Source organism: Lolium perenne, chromosome 2, assembly GCF_019359855.2.
Source record: "Lolium perenne isolate Kyuss_39 chromosome 2, Kyuss_2.0, whole genome shotgun sequence".
Taxonomy (NCBI): Eukaryota; Viridiplantae; Streptophyta; class Magnoliopsida; order Poales; family Poaceae; genus Lolium; species Lolium perenne.
The window spans coordinates 70,817,414-70,833,309 of record NC_067245.2 but is presented as its reverse complement, the minus strand read 5'-3'; the positions used below and the strand labels follow the sequence as shown (position 1 = coordinate 70,833,309).

The 15,896-nt window shown below is 47.1% G+C and overlaps 1 long non-coding RNA gene across 1 annotated transcript; it reads left to right on the top strand.

Annotated features, from left to right (window-relative positions):
- Nucleotides 1-341: 341 nt before the first annotated feature.
- LOC127332895 (uncharacterized) lies at nt 342-3,447 on the top strand. The gene is made up of 4 exons (XR_007870757.1): nt 342-945; nt 1,031-1,101; nt 1,197-1,309; nt 1,808-3,447. It is a non-coding gene; the product is annotated as an uncharacterized lncRNA (long non-coding RNA).
- Nucleotides 3,448-15,896: the final 12,449 nt, after the last annotated feature.

The following is a 15,896-nucleotide window of genomic DNA, read 5'->3' as shown; positions in this document are numbered from 1 at the left end:
CTATATAAATAAACAAAACTATTTCAAATGTCTTACAGATTTAAAAATGGTTTGGTTTTGTTTGGTTTTGTTTCAAATACCAAATCAGTTTTGAAAATAAGACAGAAAAGAAAATTTTCAAAATCAAAACCCTAACCCATCTAACCAGGCCTCTCTCTCCACAGGCCCATCCCACTCCCTTTTCCCTCTTCCCACCGGAGGCCCAGCTCCCACACTCTTCCCCGGCCCACTTCTTTTCTTCCTCTGGCCCGACTCGGTCCAGCCCACCTGGTAGCCCATCTCTTCTCCCTTGCCCGGCCTGCAGCGAACCGGTACGTTCCTCCTTCGTTGTCGTCATCCCCTTTCCAGCTCATCAAGCACGCCGATGGCGTGAGTGCCTGGTCCTCCACCACCGAGCACCCACCTCAACCACTCCCTCCCCCTTTATCCTTCGGCCTCCAGAAACCCTAGCTCGCCCTTCTCTTCCTCCCTTGCGCCGCCGCCGCCTCCCATCTCCCTCTTTTTCTCTTATCTGTGAGCAACGAAGGGAAAAAAAAAACCCACAGTACCTCCTCCACCCACCATGGCGCCGCCGCTACACACCACCCCTCGCTGTTCCGAGGGCACCACGAGATGCGCCTCGTCGTCCTCTACATCCTGGTGCGAGGAATCGTTCCGAAGCTTCACAAATCGAGCGCAGCGTCGCCGATTCCCCGAGTCGGTCGCCGTCCATCTTCTTCAATTCTGGCCGCCCTCATCCTCCTCCGGCAAAACCGAGCACACCCCCGGCTTCCCCGTGTCCAGGCGCACCCTCGACGCTCTCGCGCTCGTCCTGTTTCGCACGCAGCCGTCAAGTTCTTCTTCAACCAGGGCCTCCACCATGAACGCCATGCCTGAGCTCTGCCTCCGCTTGGTTCAACTTGCTCCGCACCTTCCTTTTGACACGAACCTAACAGCAGCTCAATGGTTCGTCCTCTACTCCTCGATCTGTACATCCTTGGTTCGAATCCTCACCCTGGTAATCCTACCTTTTTCCTTGTTTTTACTCCAGATCTCGCGCAGAGAGAAGCTTCTTTTTGCTTAGGGCCTCTCCATTTTCAACATCAGCAAGCAGCCTAGCTGGTTCGTTCCCTTGACAGCCCGTGGAGATCCTGGGTTCAATTCCCACTTCTGGCTAATTAAGCCTTTTTCTTTTGTTCTCTTGTTTCTTGAATCAGATCTGCCAGCACCGACGGGCCTCGGCCCAGATCCTCCGTCCCTGATCAACGCCCAGTGCGGCCCAGCCCAATCTCACGCCAAAGCTGACCAGTTCCGGCCCAGGACAGCGCAGGTCCGACCCAGTTCTTCCTTGGCCCCTTTTCTGCTTTTCCTGAAAATTGCTGCAAATATTTATATCTTGCAAAAATCATATCTCCTAATCCGTAACTCGGATTAACATGTATTTTATATGTTTTTCAATCAGAAAAATGCAAAGAACAAGAATATGCCATCCATTCATCTGTTTGCATCTTGCATCATGTCGAGACGTGATAGTTCGTGCGTACCACCTAACATATATGCGGAGTATTTCGGACGCCGACTATGGTTTCCCCGCTCCGTTTAACTTTGAAGTAGATCACCCCTGCTATGTTATGCCATGTTAAGCAACCTTTAACTTTGCCGGTAGAAATGCAACTCGAACCTAATAATTTCTTGTCCGGGATTCCGATTCCGCTTAATTGGATAAGTTGCATCGCATCATATTTGCCATGTCATGCATATCATCTTGATCATGCTGGATCTTCTTTATCCGTAGTAGTAAGGCTTGCACATGTTGTGTGTGTTCCAGCATTTGCTTCTTCCCGGATAGGATCGCGAAGTGGTGTGGTGAGATACGACAAGTTCTCTGGATGTCCCTCGGCAAGCTTTAACAGGCAAGCATTTCCCCTATACTCCTGTCCCTGCAGGAGTCGCTCACCTATTTTATTTTGCCTTCTCCCTCATGCTATCCTTAAGTTGCGTTCTTGTCACGTGTCCCTTCCACCTGTTACCTCAAGCAGCCCATATTGCCACCAGCACCTCCTACGGCTATTGTTTGGTTATCGAGTCTGCCCTTGCGAGTCGTAGTGCATGCTAGTGCTGTTTATATCTCGTTACCGTTGTTGTTATCTTATTGGGTTATATGTTGGGAAGAATCATGGTTACTTTAGTTGTTGATATTTGTTTAGCGGAGGCATCGGTGGGTCAGCTGCTCGTTTTGTGACGGCTCACTTGTGTTTCCTAAATATCTTAGGACCCCGAGTTCTTGTTATCTGTTCCGAGACTGAGCGCTCTAACCACACGTGGGTATGCTTACCGGGTCTCCCCTCGACCACTGCCGGAATCTACAGCTTTGTCCAGTGGCCACAACTAGTTTGGATGTTTGTTTTGTTTCTCCCGGGCGTGCAAGCATGTTTCTTTGTGGTCAGATGAAATGATGTTACTTTTGGGGAAGCCATGTTGCCTTGTAACCCCATTGTCTCTTGCACGCTCGTAGGATGCGGTACGTATTGCTGAAGATGGATTCACCCTGCGGGCACTGTTTCCATCCGAAAGCCGTAGACGCAAACAGCTAAGTCTGCGTCGGAGTTTCGATCGGGCTCCGAAACGGGTTAACTTAGTTAGGTGGCTTCCTGGACATTGTTGTAGTGAAGGAGAGTGCGTGTCGTGATATCCACCTGTCGTAAGTGGATTGATCGTGCGTGTGGGCACATTTGGGCACCCCTGCAGGGTTACAATCTTATCGATAAGCCGTGTCCGCGGTTATGGACGACTTGGAGCTGTATGACTCGACCATAGACAACTTACACATGTTGTTTATTAATAATAACTTGCTTAGTAAGTTAGCACAACTCTAATAATAAATGGTTAAAACTTGTCCACCGTGTGAGTGCCTTTGTAAGTACTTCTTGGCGAAGGGGGAAAGTATCGGCTGTGTTATGTTTGCAGAGTATAGAACTGTTAGTTTATGCGCTCTCTCCCCTTCTCTGGTAGACGAATGTTGTAGAGTGTCTCTATAGGTTTTTAGGGCTTGCGCGCTGCCGCTTAACCCCACCATATTGTCCATGACGTTCCTCTTGCGTCCTCTAAGTCCCCTGCGTGCCTCAAGTACAAAGGACGACTGGTTGACGAATGCTTATACGTCTTGAAGTCTTGTTAAGTACGAACCCGTACTTATTGCTGCTTCTACGGGATATAACCGGGCAGGTATGAAGATATGTTCGAAGAAGACGACGTTAGCAAGGTTACCCTTCCGGCTTGGCCTGGGCAGGGTTATGGACGCCGCTGGTTATCTTCAGGACTCTTAGTCCAATTTGTATCTTGTCCGTACTCGGACATATTTTATCTTCTGTATGATTCGGATCTTGTATATTTGTATCTTGACTCGTTGGAGTCGTTGTTGTAATATATGTTTCTTGTGGGCTCTATTGTAATCCTGTTGTAATGTTACCGCTCGTGATAATTCCTCTGGCATCACGTGTGTGATTCGTCGCGCACGTCGTGTCGGAGGGCGTTTCTGGATCGATATCGTGCGGATTTCGGCGGGATCGCTGGAATCCTCATGGTACCGGTTTCGGGGCGTCACAAGTTGGTATCAGAGCCAGGTTGACGGTACCTCACAAGTTGGTATCAGAGCATCAGGTTGACGGTACCCCACTAGTCCAGCCTGTAGGATAACCTTGCCAACAGTCGTTAAGTTTAGAGTGTCAAAACTATTTTCTGAAAGCTCGTTGGATAGACCTGATTAGCTCTATTTTTCTCCTTATCTATATTCTTTCTCCTCTTATCTTCGCGAGTTTTGAGTCTTCTCTCTTATCTGAGTTCTCTGAGTCTTAGGTTCCGACGTGGGTTGGACGATCTTTGCCTTATCCTAATAGGTTCGATCTTCGGAGGATCCGACAGAAACGCATCATCAACAGCGGAACAACGACTTCTTGTTAGTGGTGTCGTCGATCTACGTGGAGCAAGAATTCTTGTTAGTGGTGTCGCCGATCTACGTGGAGCAAGAATTCTTGTTAGTGGTGTCGAGAAGATCAACACTTCGCCAGAAGAAGGTTCCACCTCGAGGTCGGGTGATTGTCAAAATGGTACAAGAAGAATCGATAGTTTAACCAACTCCCCCTTGGCTTGACGTGGAACCTCGGGGCGAGGTTCCTTGTTAGTGGTGTCGAATTGTAACGGCCCCGGGTAGCACCCCTATTAGATTTTGTTTGTTCTCTTTCTTTTGTGCATTCATCATGCATCATGCATCATATCATGCACAAGATTTTATCAAATAAAATTTATTTCTAAATAAAAACTATTTCGGTTTCCCTCTCATATGGGTTTATATTAAACCCTCTCTTTATCCTTTCTTTACACAAAATCCCTAACAATCAAAACTATATAAATAAACAAAACTATTTCAAATGTCTTACAGATTTAAAAATGGTTTGGTTTTGTTTGGTTTTGTTTCAAATACCAAATCAGTTTTGAAAATAAGACAGAAAAGAAAATTTTCAAAATCAAAACCCTAACCCATCTAACCAGGCCTCTCTCTCCACAGGCCCATCCCACTCCCTTTTCCCTCTTCCCACCGGAGGCCCAGCTCCCACACTCTTCCCCGGCCCACTTCTTTTCTTCCTCTGGCCCGACTCGGTCCAGCCCACCTGGTAGCCCATCTCTTCTCCCTTGCCCGGCCTGCAGCGAACCGGTACGTTCCTCCTTCGTTGTCGTCATCCCCTTTCCAGCTCATCAAGCACGCCGATGGCGTGAGTGCCTGGTCCTCCACCACCGAGCACCCACCTCAACCACTCCCTCCCCCTTTATCCTTCGGCCTCCAGAAACCCTAGCTCGCCCTTCTCTTCCTCCCTTGCGCCGCCGCCGCCTCCCATCTCCCTCTTTTTCTCTTATCGCGAGCAACGAAGGGAAAAAAAAACCCACAGTACCTCCTCCACCCACCATGGCGCCGCCGCTACACACCACCCCTCGCTGTTCCGAGGGCACCACGAGATGCGCCTCGTCGTCCTCTACATCCTGGTGCGAGGAATCGTTCCGAAGCTTCACAAATCGAGCGCAGCGTCGCCGATTCCCCGAGTCGGTCGCCGTCCATCTTCTTCAATTCTGGCCGCCCTCATCCTCCTCCGGCAAAACCGAGCACACCCCCGGCTTCCCCGTGTCCAGGCGCACCCTCGACGCTCTCGCGCTCGTCCTGTTTCGCACGCAGCCGTCAAGTTCTTCTTCAACCAGGGCCTCCACCATGAACGCCATGCTGAGCTCTGCCTCCGCTTGGTTCAACTTGCTCCGCACCTTCCTTTTGACACGAACCTAACGGCAGCTCAATGGTTCGTCCTCTACTCCTCGATCTGTACATCCTTGGTTCGAATCCTCACCCTGGTAATCCTACCTTTTTCCTTGTTTTTACTCCAGATCTCGCGCAGAGAGAAGCTTCTTTTTGCTTAGGGCCTCTCCATTTTCAACATCAGCAAGCAGCCTAGCTGGTTCGTTCCCTTGACAGCCCGTGGAGATCCTGGGTTCAATTCCCACTTCTGGCTAATTAAGCCTTTTTCTTTTGTTCTCTTGTTTCTTGAATCAGATCTGCCACCGGCACCGACGGGCCTCGGCCCAGATCCTCCGTCCCTGATCCAACGCCCAGTGCGGCCCAGCCCAATCTCACGCCAAAGCTGACCAGTTCCGGCCCAGGACAGCGCAGGTCCGACCCAGTTCTTCCTTGGCCCCTTTTCTGCTTTTCCTGAAAATTGCTGCAAATATTTATATCTTGCAAAAATCATATCTCCTAATCCGTAACTCGGATTAACATGTATTTTATATGTTTTTCAATCAGAAAAATGCAAAGAACAAGAATATGCCATCCATTCATCTGTTTGCATCTTGCATCATGTCGAGACGTGATAGTTCGTGCGTACCACCTAACATATATGCGGAGTATTTCGGACGCCGACTATGGTTTCCCCGCTCCGTTTAACTTTGAAGTAGATCACCCCTGCTATGTTATGCCATGTTAAGCAACCTTTAACTTTGCCGGTAGAAATGCAACTCGAACCTAATAATTTCTTGTCCGGGATTCCGATTCCGCTTAATTGGATAAGTTGCATCGCATCATATTTGCCATGTCATGCATATCATCTTGATCATGCTGGATCTTCTTTATCCGTAGTAGTAAGGCTTGCACATGTTGTGTGTGTTCCAGCATTTGCTTCTTCCCGGATAGGATCGCGAAGTGGTGTGGTGAGATACGACAAGTTCTCTGGATGTCCCTCGGCAAGCTTTAACAGGCAAGCATTTCCCCTATACTCCTGTCCCTGCAGGAGTCGCTCACCTATTTTATTTTGCCTTCTCCCTCATGCTATCCTTAAGTTGCGTTCTTGTCACGTGTCCCTTCCACCTGTTACCTCAAGCAGCCCATATTGCCACCAGCACCTCCTACGGCTATTGTTTGGTTATCGAGTCTGCCCTTGCGAGTCGTAGTGCATGCTAGTGCTGTTTATATCTCGTTACCGTTGTTGTTATCTTATTGGGTTATATGTTGGGAAGAATCATGGTTACTTTAGTTGTTGATATTTGTTTAGCGGAGGCATCGGTGGGTCAGCTGCTCGTTTTGTGACGGCTCACTTGTGTTTCCTAAATATCTTAGGACCCCGAGTTCTTGTTATCTGTTCCGAGACTGAGCGCTCTAACCACACGTGGGTATGCTTACCGGGTCTCCCCTCGACCACTGCCGGAATCTACAGCTTTGTCCAGTGGCCACAACTAGTTTGGATGTTTGTTTTGTTTCTCCCGGGCGTGCAAGCATGTTTCTTTGTGGTCAGATGAAATGATGTTACTTTTGGGGAAGCCATGTTGCCTTGTAACCCCATTGTCTCTTGCACGCTCGTAGGATGCGGTACGTATTGCTGAAGATGGATTCACCCTGCGAACCTTGTTTCCATCCGAAAGCCGTAGACGCAAATGACTAAGTCTGCGTCGGAGTTTCGATCGGGCTCCGAAACGGGTTAACTTAGTTAGGTGGCTTCCTGGACATTGTTGTAGTGAAGGAGAGTGCGTGTCGTGATATCCACCTGTCGTAAGTGGATTGATCGTGCGTGTGGGCACATTTGGGCACCCCTGCAGGGTTACAATCTTATCGATAAGCCGTGTCCGCGGTTATGGACGACTTGGAGCTGTATGACTCGACCATAGACAACTTACACATGTTGTTTATTAATAATAACTTGCTTAGTAAGTTAGCACAACTCTAATAATAAATGGTTAAAACTTGTCCACCGTGTGAGTGCCTTTGTAAGTACTTCTTGGCGAAGGGGGAAAGTATCGGCTGTGTTATGTTTGCAGAGTATAGAACTGTTAGTTTATGCGCTCTCTCCCCTTCTCTGGTAGACGAATGTTGTAGAGTGTCTCTATAGGTTTTTAGGGCTTGCGCGCTGCCGCTTAACCCCACCATATTGTCCATGACGTTCCTCTTGCGTCCTCTAAGTCCCCTGCGTGCCTCAAGTACAAAGGACGACTGGTTGACGAATGCTTATACGTCTTGAAGTCTTGTTAAGTACGAACCCGTACTTATTGCTGCTTCTACGGGATATAACCGGGCAGGTATGAAGATATGTTCGAAGAAGACGACGTTAGCAAGGTTACCCTTCCGGCTTGGCCTGGGCAGGGTTATGGACGCCGCTGGTTATCTTCAGGACTCTTAGTCCAATTTGTATCTTGTCCGTACTCGGACATATTTTATCTTCTGTATGATTCGGATCTTGTATATTTGTATCTTGACTCGTTGGAGTCGTTGTTGTAATATATGTTTCTTGTGGGCTCTATTGTAATCCTGTTGTAATGTTACCGCTCGTGATAATTCCTCTGGCATCACGTGTGTGATTCGTCGCGCACGTCGTGTCGGAGGGCGTTTCTGGATCGATATCGTGCGGATTTCGGCGGGATCGCTGGAATCCTCATGGTACCGGTTTCGGGGCGTCACACCAACTGTCGTTGCCTAATCGACGGTACCCCAGAGGAGGGATCCTCACGAGGGGGAGAAGAAGTAGGGGCCATAGGGTGGAGTGCACACGGGACGGTGGTACGCGAGTTACCCAGCTTCGGAACACCTGCACGATGACAGGACCTACTGCTGCTTGTCTGGAATTATCTGGGCGCTTTCGCATTGTTACAATGAGTTGTTGTTCTGAACGTGCACGTGAACGTGAACGTGAACGTGCCTCTAGGGCTCCCAGGATCTGGCTTATAAAGGCGCACGGATCTAGGGTTTACATGGAGAGTCCTAGCCGGATTACAGGTCGCCTAACTACGGTACAATGTCTTGCCGTGTACGTCAAGGATCTGCCTTCCTCCCTACGTCGTACTGGATCCGGGTTCCACATGGGCCTCCATAGATCCGGGTTACTCCTGGGCCTCCATGGATCCGAGTCACACATGGGCCTTCACGGATCCGACTTCCTCCGATGGTCGGTTGGGATCCGGCTCCCTTATCCTGGGCTGGACTTCATCCCTTAGGATCAACAGCAACTGGGCCGCCCGACGGGCCACACGCCACATCACCATCTATGGGCCACCCGGGCTTGCCGGATCTAGGCACTGTCGATGGTACACCCATGAAGTATACCCACAACATATAGTGTTCTTCGAAATATGGCTGTTGGTCACTTGCCACATCATCCTTTCTCCCGACAAACCCGGTCAATCGGACCACAGACCGGATCGTCCGGTGCAGAGGCCGGTCGGACCGGATCAGGGACCGGACCAGCCGGTCCAAACCGGTCGGCAGGCCGGACCCCGACCGGGTTCAGTTTGCGACGTCCAGGAGCTCATCCGGTTGGCGCCCGGTTGGCGCCCGGTCGACCGGTCGGCACGCCGGGCCCGCCGGTCTATAGGCCGGCTGACCGGGCCGCAGGCCGGATCAGTTTGGCGCACGGTTGGCGCCCGGTTGGTGCCCAGTTGACCGGTCGGCACGCCGGACTGGCCGGTTGGGAGGCCGGCTGACCGGGCGGCAGACCGAATTTCTGCTGTAGACCCCTTTTTGATTGTTGTTGAAGTGGGGGGTCACCTTTAGCCTTCTTGTTCCTTTGATACACCATTTATGCCTCTTTGCCTAATACCTGAGATTATCCTTATAAACGTATTAGGCCAAATACTCTAGCACGGTGTCATTGTTACCAAAATAATGGATAAGGGTAAAATACCCTTACAATCTCCCCCTTTTTGGTATACGATGACAAACCGAGCTAGAGTCACATATAGATATTATGATAAGCTCTAAACCTTGATTCCATATAGGATATTACGACAGCTCCCCCATAATGTGTGCACTTGGAGAATTTGCGTTTGAATGCAAAGTGCACCATTTGTGGAATATGAGAAGCTCCCCCAATATCTTTAGGAAACAAGCATGGTATGGACAAGTATATCAAGATATATAAGCATAAAGCATGATTATCCTAATAGAGTGATTAAGCATACAAATAGTCGTCCATACACGTCCATACATGAATTATTCGAAGTAGCAAATGGTTCTTGAGAAATCAAAGGAAATAAGCACAAGCCATTGATGTCTACTTCCCCCTCCTTTTCCTGTAGACAGTGTTGGGCCTCCAAGAGCAGAGGTTTGTAGAACAGCAGCAAGTTTTCCCTTAAGTGGATCACCCAAGGTTTATCGAACTCAGGGAGGAAGAGGTCAAAGATATCCCTCTCATGCAACCCTGCAACCACAAAGCAAGAAGTCTCTTGTGTCCCCAACACACCAAATAGGTGCACTAGTTCGGCGAAGAGATAGTGAAATACATGTGCTATGAATATATATGAGCAGTAGCAACGGTGCCAGAAAATAGCTTGCTGGCGTGTAGTTGATGGTGGTAGTATTGCAGCAGTAGTAACGCAGTAAAACAGTAAACAAGCAGCGATAGCAGTATTTAGGAACAAGGCCTAGGGATTAGACTTTCACTAGTGGACACTCTCAACATTGATCACATAACAGAATAGATAAATGCATACTCTACACTCTTGTTGGATGATGAACACATTGCGTAGGATTACACGAACCCTCAATGCCGGAGTTAACAAGCTCCACAATTCAATGTTCATATTTAAGTAACCTTAGAGTGTAAGATAGATCAAAAGACTAAACCAAGTACTAACATAGCATGCACACTGTCACCTTCATGCTTATGTAGGAGGAATAGATCACATCAATACTATCATAGCAGTAGTTAACTTCGCAATCTACAAGAGATCATGATCATAGCATAAACCAAGTACTAACACGGATGCACACACTGTCACCATTACATCGTGCAGGAGGAATAAAACTACTTTAATAACATTGCTAGAGTAGCACATAGATAAATTGTGATACAAAATACATTGCAATCATAAAGAGATATAAATAAGCACCTCACTATGCCATTCATCAGTGAATAAGTATTCTGTGAAATATAGCCTAAGAGACCCACACGGTGCACACACTGTCACCTTTACACACGTGGGACAAGGAGTCTCCGGAGATCACATAAGTAAAATTCACTTGACTAGCATAACGACATCTAGATTACAAGCATCATCATATGAATCTCAATCATGTAAGGCAGCTCATGAGATTATTGTATTGAAGTACATAGGAGAGAGATGAACCACATAGCTACCGGTACAGCCCCGAGCCTCGATGGAGAACTACTCCCTCCTCATGGGAGCAGCAGCGGTGATGAAGATGGCGGTGAAGATGGCAGCGGTGTCGATGGAGAAGCCTTCCGGGGGCACTTCCCCGTTCCGGCAGCGTGCCGGAACAGAGACTCCTGTCCCCCAGATCTTGGCTTTGCGATGGCGGCGGCTCTGGAAGGTTTCTGTGGGTTTCGTCGAACGTCTCAGGGTTTTCACGACGGAGGCTTTAAATAGGCGAAGAGGCGGCGCAGGAGGGTCGAAGGGGCGACGACACTATAGGGCGGCGCGGCCAGGGCCTGGGCCGCGCCGGCCTATGGTCTGGGCTCCCTGTGGGTCCACTCTGGCGACTCTCGGGTGTTACGGATGCTTAGGGCAAAATAGGAACACAGGCGTTGATTTCGTCCAATTCCGAGAATATTTCGTTACTAGGATTTCTGAAACCAAAAACAGCAGAAAACAGGAACTGGCACTTCGGCATCTTGTTAATAGGTTAGTTCCAGAAAATGCACGAATATGACATAAAGTGTGCATAAAACATGTAGATTGAAGGAGATATGCCCTAGAGGCAATAATAAAGTGGTTATTATTTATATCTTTATGTTTATGATAAATGTTTATATATCATGCTATAATTGTATTAACCGAAACATTAGTACATGTGTGATATGTAGACAAACAAGAAGTCCCTAGTATACCTGTTAAACTAGCTTGTTGATTAATGGATGATTAGTTTCATAATCATGAACATTGGATGTTATTAATAACAAGGTTATATCATTATATGAATGATGTAATGGACACACCCAATTAAGCGTAGCATAAGATCTCGTCATTAAGTTATTTGCTATAAGCTTTCGATACATAGTTACCTAGTCCTTATGACCATGAGATCATATAAATCACTTATACCGGAAAGGTACTTTGATTACACCAAACACCACTGCGTAAATAGGTGGCTATAAAGGTGGGATTAAGTATCCGGAAAGTATGAGTTGAAGCATATGGATCAACAGTGGGATTTGTCCATCCCGATGACGGATAGATATACTCTGGGCCCTCTCGGTGGAATGTCGTCTAATGTCTTGCAAGCATATGAATAAGTTCATAAGAGACCACATACCACGGTACGAGTAAAGAGTACTTGTCAGGAGACGAGGTTGAACAAGGTATAAAGTGATACCGAAGATCAAACCTCGGACAAGTAAAATATCGCGTGACAAAGGGAATTGGTATTATATGTGAATGGTTCATTCGATCACTAAAGTCATCGTTGAATATGTGGGAGCCATTATGGATCTCCAGATCCCGCTATTGGTTATTGGTCAGAGTGAGTACTCAACCATGTCCGCATAGTTCACGAACCGTAGGGTGACACACTTAAAGTTGGATGTTGAAATGGTAGAAATTGAATATGGAATGGAGTTCGAATATTTGTTCGGAGTCCGGATGAGATCCGGACATCACGAGGAGTTCCGGAATGGTGGGAGAATAAGATTCATATATAGGATGTCATTTTATGTGAATTAAAATGTCGCGGAAGGTTCTATGGAAGGTTCTAGAAGGTTCTAGAAAAGTCCGGAAGAAACCACCAAGGAAGGTGGAGTCCACATGGGACTCCACCTCCATGGCCGGCCAACCCTAGTGGGGGAGGAGTCCCAAGTGGACTCCCCCTTAGGGGGCCGGCCACCCCCCCATATGGGAGGTGGAAATCCCACCTTTGGTGGGAGTCCTAGCTTGGCTGGGTTTCCCCACCATATGGAAGGTTTTTGGTTCGGGTCTTATTCGAAGACTTGGAGACCAACTCTTGGGGATCCACCTATATAATGAGGGGCCAAGGGGAGGGGCCCGGCCACCCCAAGAACACAAGCTGGCCGCCCCATTGAAGTGGCCGGCCACCCCCTCCCAAACCCTAGCCGCCCCCTTCTCCTCCATATCTCTCGCGTAGCTTAGCGAAGCTCCGCCGGACTTCTCCACCGCCACCGACACCACGCCGTCGTGCTGTCAGATTCAAGAGGAGCTACTACTTCCGCTGCCCGCTGGAACGGGGAGGTGGACGTCGTCTTCATCAACAACCGAACGTGTGACCGAGTACGGAGGTGCTGCCCGTTCGTGGCGCCGGAACCGATCGTGATCAAGATCTTCTACGCGCTTTTGCAAGCGGCAAGTGAACATCTACCGCAGCAACAAGAGCCTCCTCTTGTAGGCTTTGGAATCTCTTCAAGGGTGAGTCTCGATAATCCCCTCGTTGCTACCGTCTTCTAGATTGCATCTTGGCTTGGATTTCGTGTTCGCGGTAGGAAAATTTTTGTTTTCTATGCAACGTTATCCTACAGTGGTATCAGAGCCAGGTCTATGCATAGATGGTTGCACGAGTAGAACACAATGGTTTGTGGGCGTTGATGCTTTTGTTATCTTTAGTTGAGTACTTTGCATCTTTGTGGCATAGTGGGATGAAGCGGCTCGGGCTAACTTTACATGACCGCGTTCATGAGATTTGCTCCACGCTCGACATGCAACTTGTATTGCATAAGTGGCTTTGCGGGTGTCTGTCTCTCCTACTATAGTGAAGATTCAATTTACTCTTCTATAGACAACACTAGTATCACCGTTGTGGTTCATGTTCGTAGGTAGATTGGATCTTACTCGAAAACCCTAAACCACGTAAAATATGCAAACCAAATTAGAGAACGTCTAACTTGTTTTTGCAGGGTTTGGTGATGTGATATGGCCATAATGTGATGATGACTATGTATGAGATGATCATTATTGTATTGTGGCAACCGGCGAAACCTTATGGTTGTCTTTAAATTTCATGTTGAGTAGTATTTCAAAGTAGTTGTAATAGTTGCTACATGGAGGACAATCATGAAGACGGCGCCATTGACCTTGGTGCTTCGCCGACGATGATGGAGATCATGCCCGTTGATGATGGAGATCATGTCCGTGCTTTGGAGATGAAGATCAAAGGCGCAAAGACAAGGGGGCCATATCATATCACATATGAACTGCATGTGATGTTAATCCTTTTATGCATCTTATTTTGCTTAGATCGCGACGGTAGCATTATAAGATGATCCCTCTCACTAAAATCTCAAGATAATAAAGTGTTCATCCTTAGTAGCACCGTTGCCAAGACTTGTCGTTTCGAAGCATTTCGTGATGATCGGGTGTGATAGAATCAACAAGTGCATACAACGGGTGCAAGCCAGTTTTTGCACATGCGGATACTAAGGTGGCCTTGACGAGCCTAGCATGTACAGACATGGTCTCGGAACACGTGATACCGAAAGGTAGAGCATGAATCATATGATTGATATGATGAACACTTTGAATGTTCGCCATTGAAATCACACCTTGTCTCGTGATGATCGGACTTAGGTGCGGTGGATTTGGTTCGTGTGATCACTAAGACAATGCGAGGGATATTGTTTTGAGTGGGAGTTCACCTGGTTTTTTAATTAATTTGAATTAAAATTTGAACTCAATTTGTCATAAACTTAGTCTAAACTATTGCAAATATATGTTGTAGATATGGCGTCCTCAATCAATTTTAACCAGTTCCTAGAGAAAGAAAAGCTTAAGAGCAACGGTAGCAACTTCACTTAGGCCGGTTCCGTCATGTGAGGATTTTCCTCAATGGCGGAAATCTGCAATATGTGCTTGATGCACCGCTAGGTGACCCTCCTGCAGAAACTGAAACCGATGAAGTAAAAGCTGTTTACGCAACTCGGAAAACTCGGTACTCTCAAGTTCAGTGTGCCATCTTATGCGATCTGGAAGCCGATCTTCAAAAACGTTTTGAGCACCACGATCCACATGAGTTGATCAATGAGTTGAAGACTATATTTGAGACTCATGCGGCCGTGGAATGCTATGAAGCATCGAAACACTTCTTCACTGCATGATGGAAGAAGGCAGCTCCGTTAGTGAGCACATGCTCGCCATGACCGGGCATGCGAAGAAACTCGGTGACTTGGGAATAGTGATTCCTAATAGGCGGGATTAATCGTGTCCTTCAATCACTGCCACCTAGTTACAAGAACTTTGTGATGAACTACAATATGCGAATATGAACAAAGAGTTACCTGAACTCTTCTCCATGCTAAAATCTGCCGAGATTGAGATCAAGAAAGAGCACCAAGTGTTGATGGTCAACAAGACCACCAGCTTCAAGAAACAGGGCAAGTCTAAAGGCAAGAACGAGGAAGAGTGGCAAGAAAGCTACCACGCCTCTGTGAAACCTAAGACCGGCCCTAAGCTGATGCTGAGTGCTATTCTGCAAGGAGAAGGGACCTTTGGAAGCGTAATTGCTCCAAGTATTTGGCGGATACGAAGAAGCGGCCTTGTCAAGAAAAAGAAAGAAGGTATATCTGATATACATGTTATAGATGTTTATCTTCTTGGTTCTCGTACTAGTACCTGGGTATTTGATCTTGGTTCGGTTGCTCATATTTGTAACTCGAAACAGGAACTAAAGAATAAACGAAGACTACTGAAAGATGAAGTGACGATGCGCGTTGGAAATGGATCCAAAGTCGATGTGATCGTTGTCGGCACACTTCCTCTACATCTACCTTCGGGATTAGTTTTAAGCCTAAATAATTGTTATTTTGTACCCGCGTTGAGCATGAACATTATATCTGGATCTTGTTTAATGCAAGACGGTTATTCATTCAAGTCTGAGAATAATGGTTGTTCTATTTTTATGAATAATATCTTTTATGGTCGAGCACACGAAAAGAATGGCTTATTTACATTAGATCTCGATAGTAGTGATACACATATACATAACATTGATGCTAAGCGAATTAAATTGAATGATAATTCTACTTATATGTGGCACTGTCGTCTTGGTCATATTGGAGTGAAACGCATGAAGAAACTCCATACTGATGGATTACTTGAATCACTTGACTTTGAGTCACTTGATAGATGCGAAGCATGTCTAATGGGAAAAATGACTAAGACTCCATTTTCTGGAATGATGGAGCGAGCTACTGACTTATTGGAAATCATACATACCGATGTGTGCGGACCAATGAGCGTAGCATCGCGCGGTGGTTATCGTTATGTTCTAACCTTCACAGATGATCTGAGTAGATATGGGTATATCTATTTCATGAAACATAAATCCGAAACTTTCGAGAAGTTGAAGGAATTCCAAAGTGAAGTAGAAAATCAACGTAACAAGAAGATCAAATTTCTACGATCTGATCGCGGAGGTGAATATCTGAGTTATGAGT